The sequence below is a fragment of the Schistocerca serialis genome, unplaced genomic scaffold, assembly GCF_023864345.2.
Source record: "Schistocerca serialis cubense isolate TAMUIC-IGC-003099 unplaced genomic scaffold, iqSchSeri2.2 HiC_scaffold_1353, whole genome shotgun sequence".
In the NCBI taxonomy this organism is placed as follows: domain Eukaryota; kingdom Metazoa; phylum Arthropoda; class Insecta; order Orthoptera; family Acrididae; genus Schistocerca; species Schistocerca serialis.
In genome coordinates, this window is record NW_026047573.1 from 4,684,109 (window position 1) to 4,698,847 (window position 14,739).

Genomic DNA, 14,739 nt, shown 5'->3' on the forward strand with positions numbered 1-14,739 from the left:
GAGAAACACAGCTGGTAGTAGTAGTAGTATTAGCAATAGGGATCTTCATTCATGTAGCAGCATCGGTTTTCCGAATTGGATATTGAGAATTGAAGTAAAGGAGGCAGCTGCATAGCCTTATAGATCTTTTTGGATTCACCATATGGGAGGCACTTTGATGTTTTTATCTTCTGCATCTTCCTTTCTTCAAGGAAGACACTGCAATCCATACTCCAGACCAGGAGATCCCTGGAGCAATTTACAAACTTCCAAAGAGATGAACAACCGACTCCCTCAAGGGCAGTCTTACAGCATTTGCCCCAAGTGGCGTCTCCCTTTCAGGAACAGTAGCTAGTCCCAAGTGTTGGTATTTAAAACGGCGCATGGTGTTCATGGGAAAAAAAATCCACACATATAGACTATGGAATACTGCCTTAACATGCTCTGGAAGTTTCGTGCTGTTGATAGTCAGTGTAAAAGAGTGATTGCACTGTATCACCACACACCCATTCAATTAGGTTTATCACACCAATAATACCTTCCTGGCGTCACCCACTGTGCAGTTCATTTTCTATTGCATACTCTATGGGGCATTGTGCTGGATGTCGTTCACTTGTTGTGAACTAGACGTTTCTACCAACAGCGTCCCATTTGTCTAGGGTTTGACAGATTTTAGTTTCCAGCAAAACTCTCTAAACCTCTTTATACGCAGAATAGTGTAACTTCATCAAAACTACTCTTTGCATTTAACTATCACATGCACATTCAGACAACCAGCATGCATCTGTTACTGTTAACAAAGCCTGCTGGACTGGTTGGTTGAGCCCTGTTGTTCACTGGGTGTTGGTACCTACCAGTGGGTGGTTGGGTGGTTGGGTGGTTGGTTGGATTAAAGGGACCAGACTGCTATGGTCATCGGTCCCTTTTTCCAAAACGTGAAGACACCCACACATAAAAAAACGAATAATGGAGATAACAGACGACACATCACAAGAAAGAGACCAGACAAAAGCAACTAAAATCACACAGTGTGTGACAGTGGTTGGCCGACCATAGAGCTAACCACCGAGAGGTACATCAAAAACTCACTTTAAAATAGTAGGCCAAAGGCCAGAATCAACACAAAAAAACTCAGTTTTGCGTTTTATTCGGGCAAGGGGTTTTTATCATTTAATCTAAGTCTGCCATGGCAGTGTCATCAGTTAAGAGGGCAGGGAGCATATCAGGCAGCGCAAACGTCTGCCTGAGCACATTTAAAAGTAGACAGGCCAACAAAATGTGGACCACTGTCAAAGCTGACCGCATAGACATAGAGGGGGGTCCTCATGCCGCAGTAAATGGCTGTGTGTCAAGCGTGTGTGGCCAATGCAGAGCAGACAAAGGACTACTGAGTCCCTGCGCGTGGCTCGCAGGGATGACCGCCACACATACGTAGTCTCCTTGTTTGGTGTGGTCGGGTTGCGCCATTCCGTGTCTCAAAGGCTCAAAGTCCGAAAACTTGGCGGCGTAAGAGCGCTCGTGAGTGAGGCACCGGGACGCCAATGTCCAGACATGGTTTACTGGTGGCCTGTTTCGCCAGGCGGTAAAAATTTTCATTGCCGGGTATCCCAATATGGCCTGGGGTCCACACAAGGACCATAGAGCGGCCGCAACGGGCAAGAGTTGGCAGGGAATCCAGGATAGCCATCACCAGACGAGAATGAGGGAAACACTGGTCGATACCTCATAAACCGCTCAGGGAGTCGCTACAGATTACAAAGGACTTACCTGAGCAGGAGGGGATATACTTTAGGGCATGAAAGATTGCGATTAGTTCAGCAGTGAAAATTCTGCAGCCAGCCGGCAATGAAAGTTGTTCGTGATGGTCCCCTAGAGTCAGTGTAACCGACACGACCAGCAACCATCCAACTGTCAGTGTAAACGACGCCACAGCCCTGAAACGGGGCAAGCATGGATAGAAAACGGCGGTGGAAGGCCTCTGGAGGGACCGAATCCTTAGGGCCCTGTGCCAATTCGAGCCGAAGGCAAGGGCGGGGCACACACCACGGGGGTGTACGCAGAGGGGCCCGGAAAGGAGGTGGAAGTGGGAAAACCTCAAGCCCGGAATAAAGCTCTCTGACGTGGACCGCGAACGTACAACCCGACTGGGGCCGACGTTCTGGGAGACGGACGACCGACTGCGGGAACAGAAGACGATAATTAGGATGCCCGGGCAAGCTACATATATGTGTAGCATAAGCAGCCAGTAAACACTGGCGCCGTAACCGAAGTGGAGGGACATCCGCCTCCACAAGTATGCTGTCCACAGGGCTGGTCCGGAAAGCACCAGTCACAAGGCGGATCCTGCTGTGAAGGATTGGGTCCAGCACCCGCAAAGCAGATGGGGATGCTGAATCATAAGCCAGGCTCCCATAATCCAGACTAGACTAGATTATCGCCTGATAGAACCGTAAGATGGTAGATAGGTTGGCGCCTCAGCTGGTGTGGCTCAAGCATCAGAGAGCATTAAGCTGCCGCCACCATCTGTTTAAGCTGCCGAATATGTGGGAGCCAAGTCAACCGGGCATCAAAAACCACACCCAAAATAACGATGTGTCTCCTACAGCAAGAAGTTCGCTGGCAAGATAAAGCTGCGGCTCGGGATGAACTGTTCACCGCCGGCAGAAATGCATAACGTTGGTCTTGGCAGCCGAAAACTGGAAGCCACGTGCTATAGCCCAAGACCGAGCCTTGCGGATAGCGCCCTGCAGCCGATGTTCAGCAGCTGCAATGCCAATAGAGCTATAGTAAAGGCAGAAGTCGTCAGCATGTAAGGAAGCTGAGACAGACGTTCCCACCGCCGCAGCGAGTCCGTTAATCATAATTAAAAACAGGCAGATACATAAAACAGGCACCTGCCGTACCTCGTTCTCCTGAACTCAGGAGGAACTATGGGAAGCCGCGACCTGCACACGGAAGATACGATGCGATAGAAAATTGCGTATGAAAATCGACAGCGGATCCCGAAGACCCCAACCATGAAGCGTAGAGAGGATGTGATGGCGCCATGTTGTGTCGTACGCCTTTCGCATGTCGAAAAAGACAGAGACGAGGTGCTGGCGGTGGACGAAGGCCGTACGGATGGTTGACTCCAGGCTCACGAGATTGTCGGCGGCAGAGCGGCCTTTACGGAACCCACCCTGAGACGGAGCCAGAAGGCCAGTGGGCAATTTTCAGAAGCGAAACAAAGAGCAAAATGATCTGCCAAGCGATTGGCAATTACGTCGTAGTCAGTACAAACTGCTTCATTCAGTGAGAGTGCAGGGACGCTGACAGGGTTCTGATAGCCATAGAGGCGTCTAATCTTGGCCCAGACCTGCTATGGAGAGATATGGAGGCCAGTGGTGGAGACATATCGTTCGCAGCACTCCTGCTTGCGTTGACGGATAAGGCGGCGGGCCCGCGCATGCAGCTGCTTGAAGGCGATGAGGTGTTCTATGGAGGGATGTCGCTTGTGACGCTGGAGCGCCCGCCAGCTATCTTCAAATTGCCTCAGCGATCTCAGGCGACCATTGAGACACAGTCCTCCGCCGAGGGGACCCAGAAGAACGGGGAATGGCAGATTCTGTGGCAGTATCGATGCCAGTGGTGACAGAGTGAACCACCGCATCAATGGCTTCATTAGAAAGAGGCGCAATAGCGCCCATGGATGAGAGCATGTCCCAGCCAGCCTTATTCATAGCCCATCTGCTAGGGCGCCCAGAAGAGTGACGCTGTGGCAGTGACAGGAAGATCGGAAAGTGGGCACTACCACACAGGTCCTCATGCACACTCCATTGGGCAGATGGTAAGAGGCTAGGGCTGCAAATCGAAAGGTCGATGGCGGAGTATGTGCCATGTGCCATTCTAAAATGTGTGAAGGCACCGTCATTTAAAATGGAAAGGTCGAGCTGTGCCAATACATGCTCAATGGTGGCGCCTCGACTTGTTGCCACTGACTCCCTCAACAGAGGGTTATGGGCGTTGAAGTCGCCTAGTAACAAGAAAGGTGGCGGCAATTGGGCTATCAGCGCAGCGAGGACATGCTGTGGGACATCATCTGATGGAAGGTAAAGACTGCAGATGGTAACAGCCTGTGGCGTCCACACCCGAACAGCGATAGCCTCTAAAGGTGTTTGTGGAGGGACAGACCCGGTGTGCAGAGAGTGAAGGACATAGATGCAGACGCCACCAGATACCCTTTCATAAACTGCGCGGTTCTTATAATAACCCTGATAGCAACGGAGGGCGACAGTTCGCATCGCTGGAAACCAAGTTTCCTGAAGAGCGATGCAGATGAAAAGGTAAAGGCTGATAAGTAGTCAGAGCTCAACTAGATGGAAGAAACTGCTGCAGTTCCACTGGAGGATGGTATTGTCCATGGCTGAGAAAGGCGTGAAGGGACTGGGAAGGCAGTTTACACCGCATGTTCACTCGCTGCCACCGAGTCAGTACCCAGGCAGTGACATCCATGGCGTCTGAGGGACCGGAGAGATCCACGTCTTCAGCAGACGCCAGAATCTCGACCTCGTCCTCGGACGCTGAGCTTGTAGGAAGCAGTGGGACGGGTGCCACTGCAATGTCGGGATTCTTGGGAAACTTTTTTCTGCTTCTCTCGCTGTGCCTTCGGTGGTTCAGGCTGGGAGGGCTACCCTGTGTCAGTCTCAGGGATGGACAACGACCGTGAGGTCCTACGACCAGCGACCGGTGGTGTTTTCAGCCACTTGCGGGTATCCACGTTTCCGCTGGTCTGAACTTGCGAAGGGAGGTCGCCCAAGGGACCCCTTCCTGGTGAGAGGAGCCGAAGAAGTCTTTCGCTTCACCGGCTGGGAAGGGGAATTAAGATGGTTGGGGGGGGGGGGCTGTTGCTCCTGAAGTAGATGGAGCAGGAGCAACAGGGAGTGAGTGCCCCCCACCATCAAGGGGGCAGGTGTGGTGCTCTGGCTCTGAGAGCTGACAGTGTGTGGTGCAGCTATGGGAACTGCAGTAGGAGTGACAGTGGCGTCATAAGAGAACGTCATCTGTACTGGATGAATTTCAAATTTCCGCTTAGCCTCAGTGTAGGTCAGTCGATCCAGGGATATATGGCTTGACATGACAGCAGTACACCATCACCTTGACCTTCTCAGGGAATGTCACCATCAAAGGTCAAGATGAAGGCACCGGTGGCAACTTCGTGTTCCCTCAGACCCTGTTGGACGTGCCGGACGAAATGGACACCTCATCGCTCTAGGTTGGTGTGCAGCTCGTCATCAGACTGTAAAAGATCATCTCTGTGGAAAATAATGCCCTGGACCATATTTAAGCTTTCATGTGGGGTAATTGTAACAGAAACATCCCCCACCTTTGTACAAGCGAGCAAGGCTCGTGACCAGTCATGGTCAGTCAGTAGAAACAGAATCCTGTCCCCACATTTTGGACAAGCCCTCCACCTCCCCAAAGGTGTCTTCTAAATGTTCTACAAAGAACTGAGGTTCACAGACACAAAGGATTCCCCGTCAGGTATGGTACAGACGATATACCGGGGCGAATACCTTTCACTGTCATTCATAGCCTTTCCTTCCTGCTATGGTGTGGCCAGGGAGGGGAAAGATTTGGGGTCATAAACGTTAGCTTTAAAATGAGCCCTAGAATGCTTAGAGACTGCTTGTGGCTGGCCACCAGCAAGAGGTGATGTGCCTCACTTCATTGCGTGTCATCCACCCTGATGCCACCTACTCCGACCAAGGGCCCTCCCCATGGGCGCCACCCAGCCACAGCAAAGGCCACCTGGCAGGATGGCCTTTGCCGGGAGTCCTGATGCCCCAGGGAGATGGGCATCTACTCCTTGGCATACGTGGGGAGTTAACAGCGTAGGCATCAGTAGAGCGATCGCTGTGTTGTCAGGGGGCTACAACCAACAGGGTACATGGTGGCCCCACCACAACGGACTGGCTACCATGCTGGATTTTAGGTGACATGTAGTCCATGGTCGCTGTCAGTGCAGAAATTGGCATGTGTGCACTTTCCGCCACGCAATGTGCAGTGCCAAAGAGTTGGAGAGCAGGCTGGACTGCAATGCAACGACGAATAAGCTGGCGAAAGTTATCGATGCAAGATGTACACATTGCCCAAAGTAAGGCGCCCTTCGCCAATCGGCCCGCTCTTCGGAAAACCAGACAGGGAACCATCACATAAGGCCAAAACGTTCGCGACTCCTATTAGTCGCCTCTTACGACAGGTAGGAATACCGCGGGCCTATTCTAACCCCCATATCTGCAGGGGGGACCTGCCAGTGGCCCATCCATTCCACTGGAGGAGGAAGAGAAAAATTTGAAGGATCCATCTCGGTCCCAGGAACGACTAGTTAAATAAGTCTCTCTAGATAGAGCCCTGTGTGCCTAGGTAGACTTTATACAACTGAGGCGCAGCAGGTCCCACAGAGGTTGCCCGCTAACGACTATTCCATCTCCACAGCCGCGCATCTCTTTGGCACACAGCCCACCTCAAGACTGAGGCGCTATTCATAGAGGTTTTCACCATCCTCACAATGTGCGTGGTCAAGCCAAGATCCCATTACCTGTGATACACCACATTCTACCATCGTGCTGTGAGATGAGATTAATCGAGCAGCACTAGTCAAATAGTGCATGCAATCCACAGTTACGAGAATATGTGGACAGTGTAGGTGAAGCACAATTACTCTCCTAGCAAACAATATTATTTACATTGATACATATTTTGAGATTCTGTTAGGGTGTCTTGATGCAAGGATGCTGAGAATGTCAAAATGTGTAATTTACGCCATAGAAAATCTCGGATGTGGCAGCAATATGAAATAGGATTGATTACAATTCACCACATGGAAGAGATGTTGAGCATCAGCCAAGCACATTGTAAGAACACAGGGTTTTTTAAGCTACAGAACTTAATCCTCCATGAAATGATGAAATAGAAAAACCATGCACACACACGGAGGGGTAGCAGGGCCTAAACGTGAACAGCTCTCTCAGCTTATGTGGCTGTACACACGAAATGTCATGGGGATGGAGGGCAGTACGAGGAAAGGGTGGGGTAGGATGATGCAGTGCTGCCTATGGGAGGAAGCACACACATTGTTGCGACAGGAAGTTTGGATGGGGAAGGAGGAAGGTTTGGGGAGAGTAACAGAAAAGGTGAAAAAACTGTACAGGTGCACTGGGGGTGACAGAAGGCGTGAATAGAGCTGGAATTGGAGCAGGCGTTGGGACAGAAGCAGGTGTAGATGAGGCCCTAACAGTGACAGCGCAGTGACTGTCGAAGTCTAGCACATCAGGTCAGGCAGCCAACTGAAACTGGGCGGTCCAGATGCCTCTCAGCCACAGTCTAGCAGTGGCCATTCACAGTGACAAACTGCTCGTCAGAGGAGATGCTCACGTAGAATGCGGTACAGTTTCTCATTTTTGGGCGCAAAAACAACCGGGGTCATATGCGCACACGTCAAAACTAGAGAACACGAAGACACAGGTGTTAATAAATGACTAAACGTCAATCCCAATCGACATTTTAGAAGTCAGTGAAAAACAGGGACGTGGAGAAAGAGCTACTAAACACACCATACAGAAACGGAGGTCCAAAACTAAAAATTAAGTGCCCTTCACCATTTTGCTTTCACGGACAGAAAGTAAATCGCGGTAGACAGCCCACGCGTCAATGCTAAAACGGTCGATAAATCAGACGGCAAGACGGAACATAAACGGTTAAGAAATGGACTTTCAGCCGGGAGGAAGCGGACAGTTAAAATTTGGGCGCAGTGTAAAAGGTAGTGGGGGAGCGCCACTTACCAAATGACGATGGCTAAAATGACAGTGCCAAATACGCAACCGAGTTAAAATGACTTCCTCCAGGCGGGAGAGCCGAGAGGAGGCCACCCATGCCACTGGGAGAAGCTTAATAATCTTGAGCTTATTCCCTTAAGGAAGGGCCAATGGCGATGCCGAAGGGACACCACCTCCTGATCTACAGCAACACAGTGATCACTGGAGGGAATATAGAAACTAGCGGGCTGTGATAAGGACTGCAGCCTTGGCAGCAGCGTCAGCAGCCTCGTTTCCTGGCAGACCGACATGACCAGGAATCCACAAACTTCGCAGTGGCTCCACCACGAGTGATCAAGTAACAGTTCTCCTGAACCCGTTGCACTAAGGGTTGGGCGGTGTAAAACGCACAGAGACTTTGAAGGGCGCTGTGTGTGTCTGAGCACGACAATTTAATAGTCTCTGAAGCCAGATGTGCTCTGTGGCCTGATAAAAGGCGAAGAGCTATGCTGTAAATAATGAGCAGTGTGTAGGGTCAGATGTTCCTTCGTCATTGGCACTCACGTCTTTAGTAGTCGGTTTCCAACAGTCTGTACATTCGTGTACACTGATGGCTCTCAGACTATCGCGAAATTCCGTGCGAAACTAACGAAACTGAAGGCGATATAGTAAGGCTGGAGTAGTGTCCTTACGAAGTCAATGAAGGGCAAGGTTAACAAAGGCCACTTCACGAAGCGAAATTGGCGAAGAATTCACACTCACTGGGGAAGTTGCAGGTAGTGTGAAATTAAGCTGCCAGAGCAGGTGCCGAAAACGGACTCCAGGAGGTAACAGAGAAGAGTGATGTGCCCTGTACTGGCGATCGAAGTAAGCATCGAACGAGGAGGCATAGGATTGGTGGCCACGCATGGCAGACAAACGGCATGCATGAGGAGAAAAGTCATGGCGGTAGGACAGTGGTAGTTTAGCAGCTTCAGCATACAAGCTATCACCTGGGGTAGTGTAAAAGGCGCCAGTGGGCAAATGGATTACATGATGGCGAATGTGTTGAGATGGCGTAAGAGGCTGGACGTGCAGATGCATAAACAAAGCACCCATAGTCGAGTTTCGGATGGAAAATGGATCGGTAAAAACGGAGGTTCTATCAGCATGCCATGAGGTAACATTGAGGACACGTAGGACATTGAGGAACCACGTAACACTGGCTGCCAAGTAAGACACATGAGAGGACCAAGAGTTTCCTAGCGAGCATGAGCATCATGAATTTCGTAGTTTCAACGAACGGAAGGGCAACATGCCGAAGATGTAAAGATGGTAGGAGAAACCATTTGCGCCGCCAGAAATTCATACCGACGGGTTTGTCAGTGGAAAAACTAAAACTATTGTAAGTGCTCCAGGAGTACAGACGATCGAGACGTCGTCGATGACGCCGCTCAGTGACAGGTCCGTGAGAACTGGAATAGAAGGCAAAGAGGGAGCCGAAGATGTTCGGTGGGCGACAGGCCATTATAGGGTAAATGGCGATAGCTAATAGGATGATGCTCAGGAGAGAACACTGAGGCACACCGCCTTCCTGGACAAAGGTGTCCTACAAGGCAGAACCCATGTGCACCTTGAAAACTATGCCTTCAAAAAATCCCGTAGGAAACGGGGCAGGCAGCCATGGAAGCCCCACATGTAAACAGTTCTCCATCAGGTGGTGTAGGCCTTGTCCAAATCGAAAAACACCGCCAAAGTCTGGGATTTCCGCAGAAAACCATTCATGACACGGGTGGACAAACTAACGAGATGGTCAACTACAGAACGCCACACTCTAAATCCACATTGTGCAGTCGTTAGTAAATGACACTGGAGCTGGGCGTGATTCATACGTCACCTTGCAAATACTGTCGGTGGGAGAAATGGGGCCTAAGCTAGAAGGAAGGTTTTTATCCTTACTGGGCTTAGGTATGAGGGTGACAGTGGCTTAATGGCAATGGCCAGGAAATGTGCCCTCTGCCCAGATGCGGTTGTACATGTTAAGTAGGAAACGCCTGCCTACAAGAGAGAGGTGCTGCAAGATCTGAATTTGAACAACACTGGCCCTGGAGCAGAGGATCGGGATGAGCTGAGAGCACTATCTAGCTCCCTTATAGTAAAGGCGGCATTGTAGCACTCACTATTCTCAGAAGAGAAAGGTATCGCCAGAGCCTCCTTCTTTCATTTGTGGTAGAGGAAGGCAAAGTGATAGTGGGAAGAGCTCAAAAGGTCGGCAAAATGGCGACCCAAAGTATTTAAGATGGGAATAGGGTCCACGATGATATCGTCTGCTACATTCAAGCCAGAAATTCGCAAATGGATCTTGGTCCCAGACAGTCGTTTGAAGTTGGTCTACATGACAGAGGAGGAGATGGAATTGTTAAAAGACCTAGTTAATGCAATCCAGCTAGATTTTTTGCTTTTCTGAAGAACGCGACAACACTTTGCACGCATCTGCTTTTAATGATTGCAGTTTGTCAATATAGGATGGCAGTAAAAGCGCGGAGAGAACATCTCCGTGCACGAATTGTTGCGGCATGCCTCAGTCCACTAAGGGACTGGGACACGACGTGGTAAAGAGCAATTGCGAGGAATGGAATGTTCTGCAGCAGTAATGATAACATTTGTGAGATATTCCACCTGGTCATCACAGCTGGGTAAATACTGTTCTTTGAAGGTCTCCAGGGAGGAGTAAAGCCGCCAGTCAGGCTTAGTAAGGTGCCATTTGGGTGTGCACACAGGTCAGGTAGGAGTCAGCAAATGGATAGCACATGGGAAATGGACGCTCAAGTAGGTGTCACAAAGAATGGACCACACAAGACGATGGGAGAGCCGGGAAGTGCAGAAGTATTGGTCCATATGGGAATGTGTGGGAGGAGTGAGAAAGGAATGTGGGTGCTCCACTGTTAAGACAGAAGAGGTAGAGTTGGCTACGAAGGTCAGTCAAGAGGGAACCTCTCCGACGGGTTCTGGGAGAACCACAAAGGGGATGGTGTTCATTAAAGTCGCCGAGTAGCAGAAATGGAGGAGGTAGCTGCCCAATAAGCTGATGGAAGTCTGCCCTGGCGACATCAAATGACTAAGGTATATAAACGTTACAGAGGGAAAAGGCAGGTGAGGAAGATAAAGGGGAATTGCAACAGCTTGAAGATGGGTAGACTACGAACGTCATCCCCTACGAGCAGCATGACAGCCCAATGAGATGGATTGCCGACCCCAGGGGGAAGGTCAAAACGACCCAGGAAGGAATATCAAAGCTTCAAGTGGTCACGAGAGTGCGATTTCGTTTCCTGAAGGCAGCGTACAAGGGGATGCTGCGATGCTAAAAGCTGCCGTAAATCCTCTTTATTGGGACCGAAGGCCACGAACGTTCGAGTGGAGGAGAGTCACGATGTGGACGAGATGGAGTGTCACCTCGGTGGCTGCCGAGTGTCAGCCTGCGAAGAGTCACTGCTTCAGGGCGCAAATGCAGGAGGATCCTGCTCCATGGGGTGCACAGAAGCATTGGCTTGCTTGTGCTGTCGGTCTATGGAGTCCAACGCAGAAAAACGGTTGGTGGTGCGCACAGGCAACACTCAGTACTCCCATGGAGACTTCCTACCCCGGCTAGCCTAACTACTCCTGCCCTTTCTGGCCTACCGGTTGTGTAGCTAGTGGCTTCGCCCCTTGAGGTGAGAATTTGATGTCTTGTTGCATATCTGGACGAGGGGATGGCAATGCTACCGTGAAGCTGGGCTATTTCATATCCTCAGAGCTGAATTTGAGGTCGCATGTCTGTGTGGGCATGTCCTTCCTGAATCTAGACGTACTAAGAACAGAACTATAGGTACCAGACGGGAGAACACAGTATTTGCGACTGGCCAATAACTTGCGAGTGACTGGGTAAGGTACTTTTCCCTTAACCAGATCTCTCGGTCAGCCCACGCATCAAGGAATACAAGAAAACACCGAGAGGCGACGGCATGGCCGCCATTGCGCTTGATACAGTGGAGAGGAGGAGAAAGACAATTGCCCTCATGCACATCCCTACTACAGATTACACATTTGGCTGGGTGTCGACATTACCTTCTAGTGTGGTTAAAACGAAGACACTGGTAGCAGCACATCAGGTTCGAAATGTACCGTCTGACTGTTATAATTTCATAGCCTGCTTTGATCTTGGACAGAAGCACCACTATATCAAAAGGTGAGAAAAATAGTGCGGGTTGGCATAACGGAGGAATCTACCATTTTTATAACCCGATGGATAAGATTGGATTTCAGCCTCGGTTAAACCCTCAAGCAGCCCAGTGTAATTAACGCCACGGGAAGAATTCAGAGGTCCAAGGGCCTCGACACAAACAGGGTAGCCGTGCATAACTGAGGTGGTAAGCGGTTGTCGCACTTGAGAATCAGAAGCAACCTCCAAAAGCAACATGCCATTCTGTAAACGATAGCAGGATTTCACAGGGCTCATAATTACATGAACACCTTTCTGAATAATAAACGGATTTACCACGGCGAAGGACTGACTGTTTTCAGTATGTGAAACGACGAGGAACCGTGGTGCAGCTGGAAGGGACTTTGAATCGTTAGCCTCATACCGTTTACGTTTCATAGACGTCGACTGTAAAGACTATTTGTTCACGGCGAGAAAATCCGCCACGACTGCCAGCATCTCCCATGGCACACTCCTTGACAAGTGGGCGCACCTGCCCTAGGTGACTGTCCGCACCTCCCGAACACCTGACAGAGGAATCAATCGGCAATTTGGGAAGGTTGCAGCTCAGGCAATCATCCCTCTCTGGGCCTGGCCTGTACCATGGGGTACGTGCCAACTCTACCTGTCGACCCGGGGCTGAAAATTACGCGTTACCCAGTCACCTGTTACATATCAGACGCATGGGCCAGCCTTCGCGAGTGCACAGGGAGGAAGAAGAAAATGAGGACCCTCGAACACGCAAGCGGAGGAACGAGAGGAGAAGGTAAACAAAGAAAGGAAAAGGGAACGAAAAACATGGGTGAGACTGCTCTTACGCCAGCCACAGATAATGCAAAACATTCCCAGCAATACCCCAGACATGTCCCCTTAGGGAGGGGAAAAAGAATAGCGTGAGGATATACATGCAGCACAGAGTGGAAAAGATGCTGCAAAGGCTGGGGCTCCACGGTAGCCGAGCACAAACCTGCCAAAAAGTGGCGAGCCACACTGGGGGGTGCGGCACAGTGGTTGGAGCAGAGTCAGTAGATTGTGTGGCGACGTTCACAGGTGGCCCTGCTTCTGACACTGCAAGATATACCCACGATGAGACAAAAATAGTTGACAGTGGTAGGACACACGGGACAGTTCTTACATCTATGTATGTTCTACTGATACGTGATGTGCAGCAAGGAGTAGGGAGTTGTGTTCAAATTGGGAAGGATGCCGATACTGCTTAGGTCGGGTATAAAGTGGAATGCTGCTGTTGAAGACGTGGGAAATATTTCACATTTTCAGGCACAATGAGAAGTAGTCGAAACTTCAGCATAATACATTATCATGTTGCTTCCATCTCATGTGGTACATAGTTGTGAGGGGGACACTCCTCTGTGGCTGGAAATTGTGCATTGTGAAATGGCACATGAATTAAGAGAAGGGGTGGGAGATTAATTTCTGCACGATGTGAGGAGGATGATTTCGATCTGTTAAGGCCTCAGGAAGGCCATTGGAACATTCACAAAAGAGTCGCTGGTCTGCAAGGTGGTGCAACCGCCGGCCAGTAGGCTGTGCAGAAGCGACTTCAGTGCCGAACAGGTGACCGCTGTCAAATCTGAGATACTGTAAACTGTGTGTCCAGTGCATTTGTCATCCGGATATTTCCAATCATGCAGCAACATAAGCGGCAAACAGCCTACACTGATCCACAGCTAACTGCTGAGAAATTCACTGACATAACATACAATGATGAGTTTAAATTTAAAAAAATGCGGTTCTCTCCTCATTTCTTCAAATTTAAAGGATCACGAAATTTAATACGGTCTTAACAGCAGTTTGATTTTTGTCAGGCCATCAAACAGTCGTCAGGCCGTGAGTGTCCGTTTGTTCTGGGCACAATGGAGTTGAAATTAAAAATTTGAGTAGGTTAATATGAGAATTTTACTGCTAGTGAATACAGTAGTTTAATGGGTAGCTTTAGTACTGTGGAAATTAGTGTGTGTCCGTATAGAGGCTAGAGTCTAAACTACTATCCAGTGTTGAATAGTATTCCAGTTCTTTAGAAGTCCAAGGAAACTTCAGGGGCTGAAATCGGTTGGTGTGTATGTGAGGAACATTAACCAGTATACTGGATGCTAGCAGATCACGCGCCATTTTATGGTTTCTGTTGGACAATTACCTGGAATCAGCATATGTTCCGATGAGAAGTAGAGTTTCCATACAGAACAATCTTACCAAAGAGCGGTTGCCAGTTCAGTTTTGTGTACTGGACGTAGAATTGTTTTACGTTCATGGATATGGCTCAAATGTCTTTGTTCTGCCACCTGGAGATATCACGGGAAACGCAAAATTTAGAAATCTACCTCCAGCTTCCCAAGGGCTGAACTGAAGCTTTTTGGTGCAACGGCAACCTTTTGGCATATCCATGAGGCACGCTAAAGCCTGCTGTCCCTGACTTGCACCTGTGAGCACACACATCCCACGCAGAGCTGCTCGCGTTCACTCAGGCAGACACCCTTCGATGTCCACTAGATCGCCCTAGTAAGAGGCAGTTAGAGCTCCCACCGACTGTCCTGCACAGGGATGCACTGCTACATAAGCAGCGGCAATTGAGACAATGACTTCCAGTATCTGTTGAGGACAAGTCACTGATTTCTGCGACTGATGCCGAATCCAGTGTTCTCAACGCAGCTGCAAATGAGGTGATTAGATTGCAATACTAAAATCTAATAGATCTGTCTTCGTAATGCTACTTGACTAGTGCACAGAGGAACA